This window comes from Sceloporus occidentalis, unplaced genomic scaffold (genome assembly GCF_023333645.1).
Source record: "Sceloporus occidentalis isolate IW3139 unplaced genomic scaffold, rSceOcc1.0.p SCAF_82, whole genome shotgun sequence".
NCBI classification, from domain to species: Eukaryota; Metazoa; Chordata; class Lepidosauria; order Squamata; family Phrynosomatidae; genus Sceloporus; species Sceloporus occidentalis.
This window is the reverse complement of record NW_028317062.1, coordinates 1,388,879-1,401,545: the sequence shown is the minus strand read 5'-3', so window position 1 is coordinate 1,401,545 and position 12,667 is coordinate 1,388,879.

Sequence of the window (12,667 nt, the reverse complement as noted above, 5' to 3'; positions counted from 1 at the left end):
CCCTCCCAAGATATATAGACTTAATTGGGAAGCGCAAACGAAAAGTATCGAGGAACTTCTGTTTGTATGTTAAGCTTTGAGTTCTATAGTGAAATCTTACTCTGCGTTGCATACAGCCAGAACTAGAAAAGGTTAAATCAACATTTGAAATTTGCATAATTGCATTTATTGTGAGCTCCTCTGTCAGATTTTGCTGTTTTATATACATCACAATGAAATTCACACTCCGTTTTGGTTACCGGTATCATCTAGATAATTTGTGTCATGCTCTGATGCATAACGTGCTATAAATGGAGGGTGTGTCTTTGTTAGTATTTTAATAAATTAAATGCAGCTTTCAAGCTGGTTTTTAAATCAAAGAAGAACAAAGAGTGAGGTTCACAGGAAGGCTAAAACAAGACTGAAGACGCATCATACATATTCCATGTGCATTGATCTGTTACCTGGATGTAAAATACATCCTTCAACGTATGCTATAGGTTTCTAGGTTCACCAATGGGTGTTGCACACACTGACTGGTGCTCCTCCTATTTCTATAGAATGAATAGTTAGTCTGACTAGTCTTTTTAATGAGGCTGGGTGGTATATCATTCTGCGATTACAGCACTTCCTAGCCCCCTCCCTTCCAATCACTTCTTGCGAGATGCAAAATTCAAGTGCTCGGTAAAGCTGCAGTAGCAGTGCATGAGAGGAGAGAGAAGAATAGCTGCCTGTGTCTCTGTGAGTGGATATCTGTAACAAGGCAGTTTCCAGTCGCTATGTAACCTGATATTCCTCCCTGCTGCATCTGAGGAGATTCGCTTCGCTGAGGAGATTGCAAGTATCCTGCTTTTTCAAGAATCTTATGGTGGTACCTGCTTACCCATCTCTTCACCTGAAAACCATGAGCCTAAGATGCAGAGAAGCTGTCACCAGCAGCAGCAGTGGGGATGCAGCTGTGAATCTGTGCAGTGATGCTATTTCACAATGAGATATCAATGAAATCTCACCTCTGATCGGTTGCTGTCCCTCTCTGCCGTTTTGCATTATTTGCAGAGAGCTATTGACTGACATTTCCCAGTGTGAATTTCTGTCGGTGGATTGAATTATATGCCTTGGAGACAGACACTTGCATGCAAAAAGGGGACCTTTGATGAAGATGGATATGTAAAGCTGATTGAAAGCCGGTAGTGTTGTTTATTAAACTGTGTAGTCTTCAGACCGAGTTATCAATACAGTCTGCTCACCCAGGGCCCCCATGAGCAGAGGAGCCACCCTCCAGCGCAGGACCACCTACCATATCTCCTTGACCCTGGTCAAACTTGAGGCTGTGGGAGAGGAAAAGAATGGAGAAAGCACTGAGGTATATAGAAGGCATGACACCCCCTCACTCGGCAGTACCCCAGGGCTGGCCCACTGCCTCTCACTGGATAGGGAGTTCCCAGATGTCTGGGCGTGGGGAGGGCCCTCTCCTGGTACCGGGGTGAAGGATACGTCCGACTCTGGAGCTAGTACATTGGCTAACAAAGCAAATGCAGACATAACAGCGGGAACCACTGGGACAGAAGGGAACAGCAATGTACCTGCCTCAGTATCCACCAAGAAACATGAACCCGAAACAGGAACACATTTCACCTACTGTAAGGAGACTGAAGCATCCAGTACTGTAGTTCCAGTTCTAAGAAGTAAGGAAAAAGATGTATGCATTACTGCCAACCTAACACCAGTTACTACTGACACTGGAGCATCTGGCACTGGAACTTTGGGTGAGAAGCAAAGCCGGACACCAAGCACTGTTGCCCAAGTAACATCAGTAGTTAATACCAGTAAAACCAGCACAGCAGCCCCAGTACCACGAATAAAGGAATCTAGGACATCCAAAACTCCAGCCCCAGTGCCACCAGTGAGAGATGCTAGAACATCCATCACCACAGTCCCAGTACCAATTGGAAGGGACACAGGGGAAAGTAAACCTGCAGCTCCAGCACTTGATGTTAAAAGCAGAGGGACACTGGACACAACACCATCTGTACAGGAAGTGAAGGAGAATGTAACATCCAGCACTACATCTCAGGTGTCAGGAGCAGGATATATTGTGACATCAAGCATTTTACCCACAGCATCGGGACTTAGAGACACTGTGGCTTTCAGCACTGCTATTGATCAATCTGGTATAAAGGAAAGTCTGAAATCTGGCACAGAACCTTTGAAATCAGATGCAATTGACAAAGTAACCTCGACTATAGCCCTGGAATCTGGAGTAAGGGACACTGTGACCTGTGCCACTGCAGGTCAGGGCATAGTGACCTCCAGCGTTACATCCCAGGTATCTGAAGTGAGCGGTACTGCCAACATTGCTGACCGTGTGCAAGTTATACTGGACAAAGAGAAATCCAGCTTTGTATCGGCAACAAATGACAATTCCAGCACTAGTGCTGCAGCAGTAAGAGCAAAGGACTCTTGGACGTCAAGCACTTCAGTCCCAAGGGAGGCCAGAACATCCAGTACTGCAACTTCAGTACCAATGGGTCAAAGAGACTTTCCATTTGGAGGAGCTAGAGTGATTCGAGGGTCCCTCATAAGGAGACCAGCCCTGGATTCAGATGTATCCAGAGATTTTGTCAGTGGCCTTGGAGTACCAGTGCAAGGTGCACGGATCAAAAAAGGTTTCAGCACAGATACACCAGTCACTGAAACTAAGGTGGTTCTGCAGAGTTTCAAAGCTATAAAGATACCAGCATCATCCACCGAAACTTCTCGGACTTCAGGGCCCCCTGTGCTACCAGATAAACCAAGCATTGGGACCGAATCTTTAGAGAAACCCTGTACGCCTGTGACCAGTGTGCCTCGTGTCACTGCTCCCCCCATCAGTGCTGCGCGCACTGCTGCCGCTCTTTTCAATGCATCTCGGTCTGGAGGAGGGCCTCTAATAGCTGCCAAACCAAGTGAGGCCAAGATCAATGCAGCACGCAATGCAGCCAGGGGAGTAAGAGCAGCGTCCGCAGGGGTGTCTGCCATCGACTCATCAGGGAGCAAAGTGCCAAATTCTGGGTTGGTGGGTGAAAGAGCACATACTGTAGATACTGGTACATATCCTGGTGCAAAAGCCAATGTCCCTGGACACAAGACATTCGGGGCTACACAAACCACAGGAATAAAAACATCAATCACTGCTCCCAGACCTTTAAGCTCTTCTGGTGAGAATGTCCCAGCCATTCCCACAAGGATTAAAACTTCAACGGCAGCAAAAATGCCAGTGACTGGTACTGGGACGTATCCTGGGGCCAAAGCTCCAGTTATGGGGATAATTAAATCCCCAGGGAGTAAAGCAGATGGAGTAGGACTTGAGATGCCTCTTACAGAGAAACAGCCAAGTGTAGTACATGCTCCAGCAGAGCAACCTCCTGTCCCCTCACCCATGTTAGCATTACCACTCACCTCAGGAGCCCCAGCTTCTTTCCCCGGAGAAGAGGAAGACCTCACCCCAGACAGTGAGGATGCAGCTAAGAGCAAAAGACAGGAGCGGCTCTTCCAGCGCCAGGATGCTATGTGGATAAGCACCAGTGTCACCTCAGACTATTTCCTGCAGACCTCCCCTGGTAGACCCAGCGGAAGCCCTCGGCAACAGTCGAGCCCTACTTTCTTCTCTGGGCCCCGTTATTCCTTCAGCTCCCCCGCTAGCCCACTGCTTCCTGCACCTGGCACTCCGTACCGAGAAGCCCCAGCATTCGTGTCCTTAGCAGTAAATCCCGTCCCAGCAGGGATAGAACCCAAGGCCAAAGTGCCTCCTTCTTGTGGTTTAGAAACTTCAGTGCTTTCTGGTTCCTCAGGGGCTCCGGATCTTGGGAAGCCACCATCTGTTTTGCTCACACCATGTAAAGAGAAAGGCAACAGGATTCTCAAGCTCAGCAAGGCCTCCAAGAGCCAAGTGGAGAAATCTACAGAACCACAGGAAAAAAACCAGAAGGGTAGTTCCAACCGCCTGTCATGGCCAGAAAATGAGGGAGTCAAAAGCCGCTCCAAGTCTTCAACCAAGAGCAGCCCTAGGGCAGAGACCCCCAAACTATCTGGGGCAGGCAAGAACCTGCTCTCGCCCTCGTCCTGCGATCCCAAGGGCTTTAGGAAGAACAAAAGCAAGACTGTGGACAACAGTGACCTAGACCCTCAACTAGAAGAGGTCAAGAAGGGCCGTGAAGTAAGCTCCCCATCCGGGGATAAGTCGAGATCCTCAGCTGCTAGGGATAGAAAGATGCTCAAGTTCATCAGTGGGATCTTTGCCAAAAACACAGCCTCTGTGGCCACCTCTGTGTCCCCTAGTGTACTGAGCCCTGGAGATGAGAGAGATACTTTGCACAGTAAGTTATTTTCCTAGTATAATATGATTGTGCGGTTGTTGTAATTTTGGAAATAGTTTAATATTATCTGAGGAATCGGTGTGGTGCTGTCAGTGGTGTGGAACATTCAAGTTATCTTCCATAAAGGTTGACACTAGCAGACTGACCTAAGGGGCTTCTAACATTGATACGATTAAAACAAAGGCTTTGCTAGGAAATATTCTTGATCTATCTTCCTATTAAAGATATTAAGGAAAGCTTGAGATGTGCAAAAAAGCTATTGTAAAAAGTGATTCAAAAGTGGACTTAATTAGGCAACATTTTGGTTGCCTAAAGCGGGGCACGTTGGGACATGGTTAATAGGCGGGACAGGTGATGGTTACAGGCAGGGCCTACTTGTCCGGCCACCTCACAATTGTATTGATGCAATATGCTGGGATATGACTACATATCACTCAGCTTACATATCACTCATACATCGTGAGGTGGCCACGTGGGGGGTATAATAGGTCTGTACTTCAAAAGCACAGATTGGGAGCTGAGATTGTCCAGCTTAAAAAGGGACACCTGGGATATATGCTACCTATGTATCCTGCAAATGTATTTCATATTCTTAAACTGAGGGTTAAAGAAAAAAATATTACTTTACTTTGGCAGCACAATGCCATATGCTCATAAGAGACGTAATGTTTAGTTTAGCAGATACTGGCTAAAAAATATGTTTAATATTGCTCATACTGTACACTATGAGTCTGGTATTTAACTTTTACTGTTCTAATATGTATTTGCTCCTTGAAGTCACCTACACAGCTTGTCCAGACTTCACACGTTGCATCACCTGCTAAATTTAAACAAATAAATCACAAAAGATAATAATCGAAAAATATTTTAACATAATTTCTGTTTACCTCATTATGTTTTGCTGCATGGACAGTGAACTGCTTTGAGGTATACATAATTGGTACCCTTCAAAAATGCAAGGTGAAATCCTGCAAACACATGAATATGTTTGGGTGGGCTGTAGAGGTGAATCAGTCATTTTGATTTAGCCAAGCTTAGCATGCCAGTGTGCCATTGACAGGTTTCAATCGTGAAACCTGCATCCAGACGAGAAAGTATTGGTGCCAAAATGGATACCCCCATTTTTTTTTGCCTTTATGCAAAGCATTGTACATGTATGTACAGTAGAACCGGAGATGCTTCCTAGTAGGAAGCAGGCAGCCCCTGTAGGAAAACTGAATAAGTGGTGTATATAATTGAAATACCTCTCATCGCAGAATGAAGGGCATCAAGGATACATACAGTGTTTAACTCATTGATGCCTATGTAATTTCAATTAATATTGTATTAGTTCTTCAATATATTTAATTACATAAAAGGAATACATAAATGTTTAAGATCTTCTTGTTCCTCGGACAACAAGGAGTTGGCACTCTCAGTCAGCACCTTCATTTTTGTGTTACTTGATTAGAAACCAAAATTAAGCTTTCCCTGAGAAAATGATGGCAATATTTGACATGATTAAAATATGGTTTGGGCATAATACAATAATGAGAATATATCTAATGCAACATTTAGTTATAAAACTGAAACTGTTTTCCATTTTTCACTGAAATAGAGGGGAAAGAGGAGAAGGAATGTTGGTATTTTGTAGTAGACGTGTGCATTCGTATTTGGGCGAACATGAAAACTAACATGAAGGTTTGATGCTAGAGGAGGATTTCCGCTCCCGTTATCTACGCAGCATTGCAGGAGTTAACGGGAGCGGAAATCCGTAGGTTCGTTCTTATTTCTCGATGGCAGGGGCCTCCTCTATCATCAACCCATTGGTTGATGCCAGAGGAGGCCCCTGGAGGCGACCAATAGAGTCACTCACACGGACCTTTAACTCCTGACAGCGGAACTTGGCCTGGGGAGACCATGGTCTCCTAGCTCCAAGAGTTAAAGATCCGCACGAGCGACTCTCGCAGGAAGTTTCCCCCGGCCGAGTTTCGGCACCAGGCTTTTAAAAGTCTGTACGAGCGACTCTATTGGCAGGGGGCTCGTCTGCCATCAACCAATGAAGTGCAGGCGCGTTAACCCCGTATTAACCCCTTCTAAAAAAAACGGCAGAAAGCAAAGAAAAAAACAGAACACAAGGAATGTACACGAATATTCGCTCAAACCGAACACAGGAACGGGCCAATATTCTTGGAATACGAAGATTTTTCCCCCCACATAGATGAACACTAAGAGTTGGCCAGCGCCCAAGAGAATAAAGAAACTAGAGTATTGTCCAGCGAAGTATTGTCCAGGGGCTCATGTACATTAAATAGACACCACTGCTTTTTCTTTCACAATAAGCTTTATTCATATATCTTGAAAAGCAAAGATATATGATAAAGTTTCCGTCTTTATATATGACTTTTTATGTGAAAGTCATGGATGTATCTGTCTGTCTATATCTTTTATTAATGATACATACCGAGAGCTACTATTATGACTTCTGTATTTGCATAAAAACTTTTCTAAATTAATACTACACAATAAAGGGGGATATCCCTGTCATGAAGAGAAATTAAATGTCGTAAGCAAAGAATTTTCAGTTAAACCTGGCATTAATGTGAATACCAGTGTACTTCTTACCATTTTTGTTAAATAAATGCATACCTGGGAATGATCCTATTAATTTTACCTGTCATGTAATGAGGCCCTTCTCTACTGAGGGTATATTGTACCAAAAACCTGGGGCTTTCACCTTGATTCTCCTTTTTATTTTTTCATGCACCCACACAAATTATATATTGTGTTTTCAAGGACAGATAGAGTTTTCTTCTGATACCATTTTTAGATGTATAGTCCAACATTAAGTATGCAGAATACATTAAAATACTCAAAATATTTAACAAAAACAAATATTCTAATATTTCTCCATGTTAACTGTCCCTAAACTAGTTAGGTTGACCAAAATGTATTAATGGAAGTGTCTTGATTTTGAAAATGAAAAATATGTGTAGGTTTTTTTTAATGGTTTTTGAAAATTATTCAAAATGCCCGTTCCCTTTCCTAAACATTAAAATGTTTCAATTTTACTTTACGAGGCCTACCAGCCCAAAATACCCCTACACAAGTAAATACTTTTGGAGAGAAGACAACCCGAGATATTTCACCAGGAGCAGCTGGACACTTATCATGTAGCCACTTGGTCACCAAACATTGGCAAAGGGAATTGTAACGTTAATTTCTGTTGCTTTTTTCCCAACAACCTTTTCATCTTTCTTAGGATTGTTTACGCAGATTACATGCAACTGCAGAAAACCCACCACAGTGTATTCAGCTGCATTTCCAGATTATAGAATTATCCCACATACATAGGGTTTTTTTAATGGGTTTTGCAAGTTACAGAGCACAATTACCCCCCCGTACAATTTTCCAAAGTTGACATGTTCAGCCTATTTCTCATTTGGGACTTTTAGCAGCCCACCAGCTCAAAATACACAGCCAATTAAAAACATTTTAGAAAATTCGGGCGTGGAATATTTTTTCTTATTTTTATTACTTGTTTTTATATGTGACTGATTTTATTAATTTTATTTGCAAGTGAAGGGGGTGGCTGGTTGTGGCACAATGTCTGATCTTTTTTTTTTTTTTTTTTTACTTTTGATATTAGGCTGCCTGCTGTATTCCTTGATTGCTGCCTTAAGGCACCAATCATTTTTCTTGGGTAAAACGTACTGTGTTTGGAGGGAGAATGATAGTCCTCTCTACCAGGAACTCTCGGGTGGTGGTGTGCACAAGCACACACACCGCCACTTTATTCAAGACGTTCCGTAATGGGTTTTCTGGAACATGTTTTCATGATGGCATGGAAAGCCATGGAGATTTTAAGGGGTTAAGACATACTACTACAGGGCCAGTCCTAGATCAAGTGGCACAAGGGACAAGAATATTGCACCCCCCATTCTTTTACATAGATGGCAATATTTTTAAAGCCTAGTAGGATCAAGCAGTGAAAAAGCTATACAGAGTTGGTTACTGGGGCAGCTGAGCAATTATTGCAGAGAAATGAATTCTTAAGCAGGGGCAGCTGAGCCAGGTACATGTGGTGCATCACACCTAGGCACAGGAAATAATTGCTCTGCCCCCTGCAGAGCTGTACAGCTTCTTCACATGTTCTATGCAATCTAACATTATATGTTAACACACACTCAGTCTAACACCATACGCTAACACACATTCTCACACCATACACTGACACTCAAACACAGTCTAACAGCCTGACAATTTCCCTCACACTAATTGTAACACCGTACATTTACACCCCACACAATCTAGCATTGCACTCCAATACACTCATTCTAGCACTGCTCACTGACACTAACCTCTCAAACACCATACAGTGACAAACACAGTACACCATACACATACACAATTTAACTTCTACACTGTCACCCCCATACACACTTATTCTAACCCTGTACACCGACAAACACACACACTCATTTTAACCAGGGATAGGCATGGACATGATTGAAGGGGATATTTTCACAGTTGCTAAACTAATATATATATATATATATATATATATATATATATATATATATATATGTATATATATATAATTTAAAAACAATACTAAACTCGGTTAAACATGTATGAATTTAAATCAGTCTATTACTTTTAGGCCCAAAATAGCAACCTTTCAGTGTTTAGTGCCGCCATATGACCATACTTGGGAAAATGGGCTGGGAGCGGGCGTGTCAAGACCCCGCTCCCACGACCCGGAGGATTTGGGTCTTGACCAGGAGAACCGGAGAACCAGTGCTTCACCCAGCAATCTCCAGGCAAACCCGGAGAGTTCCCAGGTTCCCAGGTATGCATATGACATTATATGCACATGACGCCCTGCACCAATCTTTGGCACACAGGGCTCCCCTGATTATGTCTTGGCCGCCTGCCAGTAAGACCAGCCCTGCTTACAGTTCTCTACAAGTCAAAGAAAATATTCATGCTTTGGTTAGTTCTTACAAAATAAAGTCACTTCTGATTTATCAATCTTTAGGAAATAAGTCTGCATCCTTGAATGCTATATCAGTATTAGAAGTTGGCTTTAACCCCTTAATGACAAAGACCGTACATGTACGGGCTCAAAATGGGTTTAAGGACCGGCCATTGTCCTTAAGGGGTTAAATATGACACTGTCATTTGGAACCAGTTGTAGAAGCTTTTATTTAAGGACAATAAAGAACTAAGGACGCGACATCCTTTTATGCTCCCTATGCTGGCATTTGCTGAGCTCTGTCTAATCAACAACTCATTATATATGATACATTTTTATTAGCTATTATTTTATTGTTGCTGTCCTTGCTAATGAACATATTTAGAAGAGTCCAACGTCCTCCCATCTTTTACTAGAAGAATAGTACTACAGGTGCTAACTGCGTGCATCTGCGATTTCATTTGTAGCCAGTGCCTTTTGTGGGAAAGATTGGCTTTAAATAACAGCTCATTATTTAATCCTCTAGTCATGTCTCTCACCGTTCACAGCAGTCAACTGAGCACTGTGCAGCTCTTTGCTTATGTCTTGTTTGCTCCATGCTGTGAAGAGATTCAACTGAGAGATTAAAGAGTGTTTCACTATTATTATTTTACAGGGTTTATTTTTTTAACATCACAAAATTACCAGGAAATTTTAAAAGTGCAATAGGTTTTTCCATTTGTCCTTTGGTTTCCAGACAGGAATGCAGCTTTTAGTATTGTCTACTATTCTAGTATAGTCCTTTACTTTTTCAGCCGATTTCTGTCCATTGGCATTAATGAAAAAAAAAAGATGTTCCCACTATGTAATTGGCTCTTTTTACCATTTTCTTATATTCTGTTGGGACCATGCATTATTTTGCATGTATAATGCTATAAAGAGGGTTTTTTGCAGTTAGAAGCCGGGTCTTCAATTGAATTTAATGATGCTGTAATATTTATGGTGTAATCGTTGTAATAACGATTTGAATTTCAAATTGGAAGCCAATGCACTGTACAATATGATGCTCTGAATATGTATAGTAGGGTTACATGTTCCACAGTTATTGAAAATCAAAATAACTGGCTTATGTTCTGAAATGATCTGAATTTCCCTTCACCTCGATGTGTTTTAATAGGCCGGGCTAGACTGTTTATTACTAGGAGGCCCTGGCACTTGGTGGCCATGGTGGTTGCAGCCAAATGACTTAATAGCCACACGCTACTTTTTTCTGCTTACATTTTTCTGCTCATGTATTGTGCTTCTACAGCGTAACAAAATTAAATGAGCGTTTAGTAGCCGAGACACCAATTACTTTTTATATGATATTGGCGTAGGGTATAAAAAAAAAGTAGATTTTATTGTATTAAATTTTATAGGTCATGGTTTTGTAAGTTTAACATTGGATAGGTTCTGGAAGGACCTGCTATGTATTGCTTCTACTTTGTGGGAAAGCACTGCCTTTGAATCACATTTGCAATATCTGTTTAATATTATTTAGATCATTTAAGAAATAAAACTGGGTGTTTAGAGAATGTACCATTAAATGAATGCAGAAGAATCACACGTGCCAACTTCTGGCAATACCCAAGGCATTGTAACATTGCCAAGGTCATCATTAGCTTCCACAGCTTGTTTGTAGCTCAAAGTCTTCATGCCAGATTGAAATTAACAAGAATGTGAAATTGAGAAAGGATAAAATAACAAATTAATGTAAACTTTATGAATAATATATCTTGCTTGGGCAACCACACATTCTCTGGCTTCTCTGACCTTTTTTTTGCCAAGACATGTATGGTAAAATGTACCTATAGTAAATAATACAACCTACAAAAAATAACTATTTTATTTCTAGTTGTGATCAGTCTTTGAAATAAATACACTTTAGACGAGCAATAAATGAATTAATATAGACACTGTTCCTCTTATTAAAATTTAATCTTTGTAATGTGTGCATTAAAGGCCCTTGGTCAGCCAATAAATGAAGAATCTAAGTGTCAGCTCTCTTAGAAGATCCATCTTGTTGTAATTACAGTAGTTGTCCATGTCAATGGGAAGAACCGTCAGCCAACAAATCCATAACAAGGATTTGTTTTAGATATATTTGTTTTAAAATGAATGGATATTTGCTAATCCCTGTGTCACAAGGTACCAAAACCAGCTTTGAAAGACCTGCGACAGGCCTGGACTAGCCATCTGGCGTACTCTGGGCAAATGCTCCAGCAGCAGATTGGGTGCTGAAGCGCGTGACCAGCGGCTGGATAGGCCTAGCTGCATGCTTTGTAAGCATAAAAACAGAACAAAATAGAAATCTCATTTTCTAACTTTAGTAACTAGTGAATGCCTGCACCAAAATGCAGTGAAATGCACCGGAGTCCACTCAATATTGACTACAATATGCACTTTAAACAGCCAGGGCCGACATGTTCTTTTAAGATTGCAAAACTGAAAATCTAATTTCCCAATGTTCTAATTTCCTCATTTTGGGGAAAAATATTTTCTTCACTGTTTAGGATTCTCTCGCACTGCCTCCCGCCCCAGTGTGTTTAAGAAGTTACCTATTAGATGCATTCGCTATTATAACCAAGAGATATGAAAACCTTATAATTCAGTCAATTTCATAAATTTTTCATACACATGCAAACATATTGTATTTATACAAGCTGTAACTCATAACCATATGAACATTTTCTGAATTGAAAGAACAATTCCACACTCACCCACATAAAGCAATCAAATTTTTCAGTGCATCTGTAGAATGCGGAAAATGACAGAAGGGTTTGGCTCAAAAGAATGGACAGGTTCTCCAGAATATTTATTTCTCAAGAATCTGTAAGATATATTATAGAAACGATAAAATATTTATTTTTTTCACAGCTGTAAAATTATGAGGTTTTTTTTTTCACTTTCCAGGTTTGCCAAACATTATTTCAGTCAAAACAAAAATATACTTTTTTCTTCATTTAGCAGCAGACAAGTTAATTCTCAAGAGAGTTTGCTTTTGTAGATCATGTATTTGTAGATCATGTAGGAGTTTGTACACCTTGCTTCAACTTTTCTATTAGACATAATATTTTGGTTACCTGTGGGGGTTATTTTAAGAGAGGCATAGTGAGAAACACTGCTTCTTCACTTGCATGGCCACTGCCACCTTACGTCTGCCATCAGCACCAGTTCATGCCAGATTGAAATTAACAAGAATGTGAAATTGAGAAAGGATAAAATAACAAATTAATGTAAACTTTATGAATAATATATCTTGATTGGGCAACCACACATACTCTGGCTTCTCTGACCTTTTATTGATTCATGTAATACCCTCATATTTTGTGGCACTGTATAGTGGTGTAAAAGGACA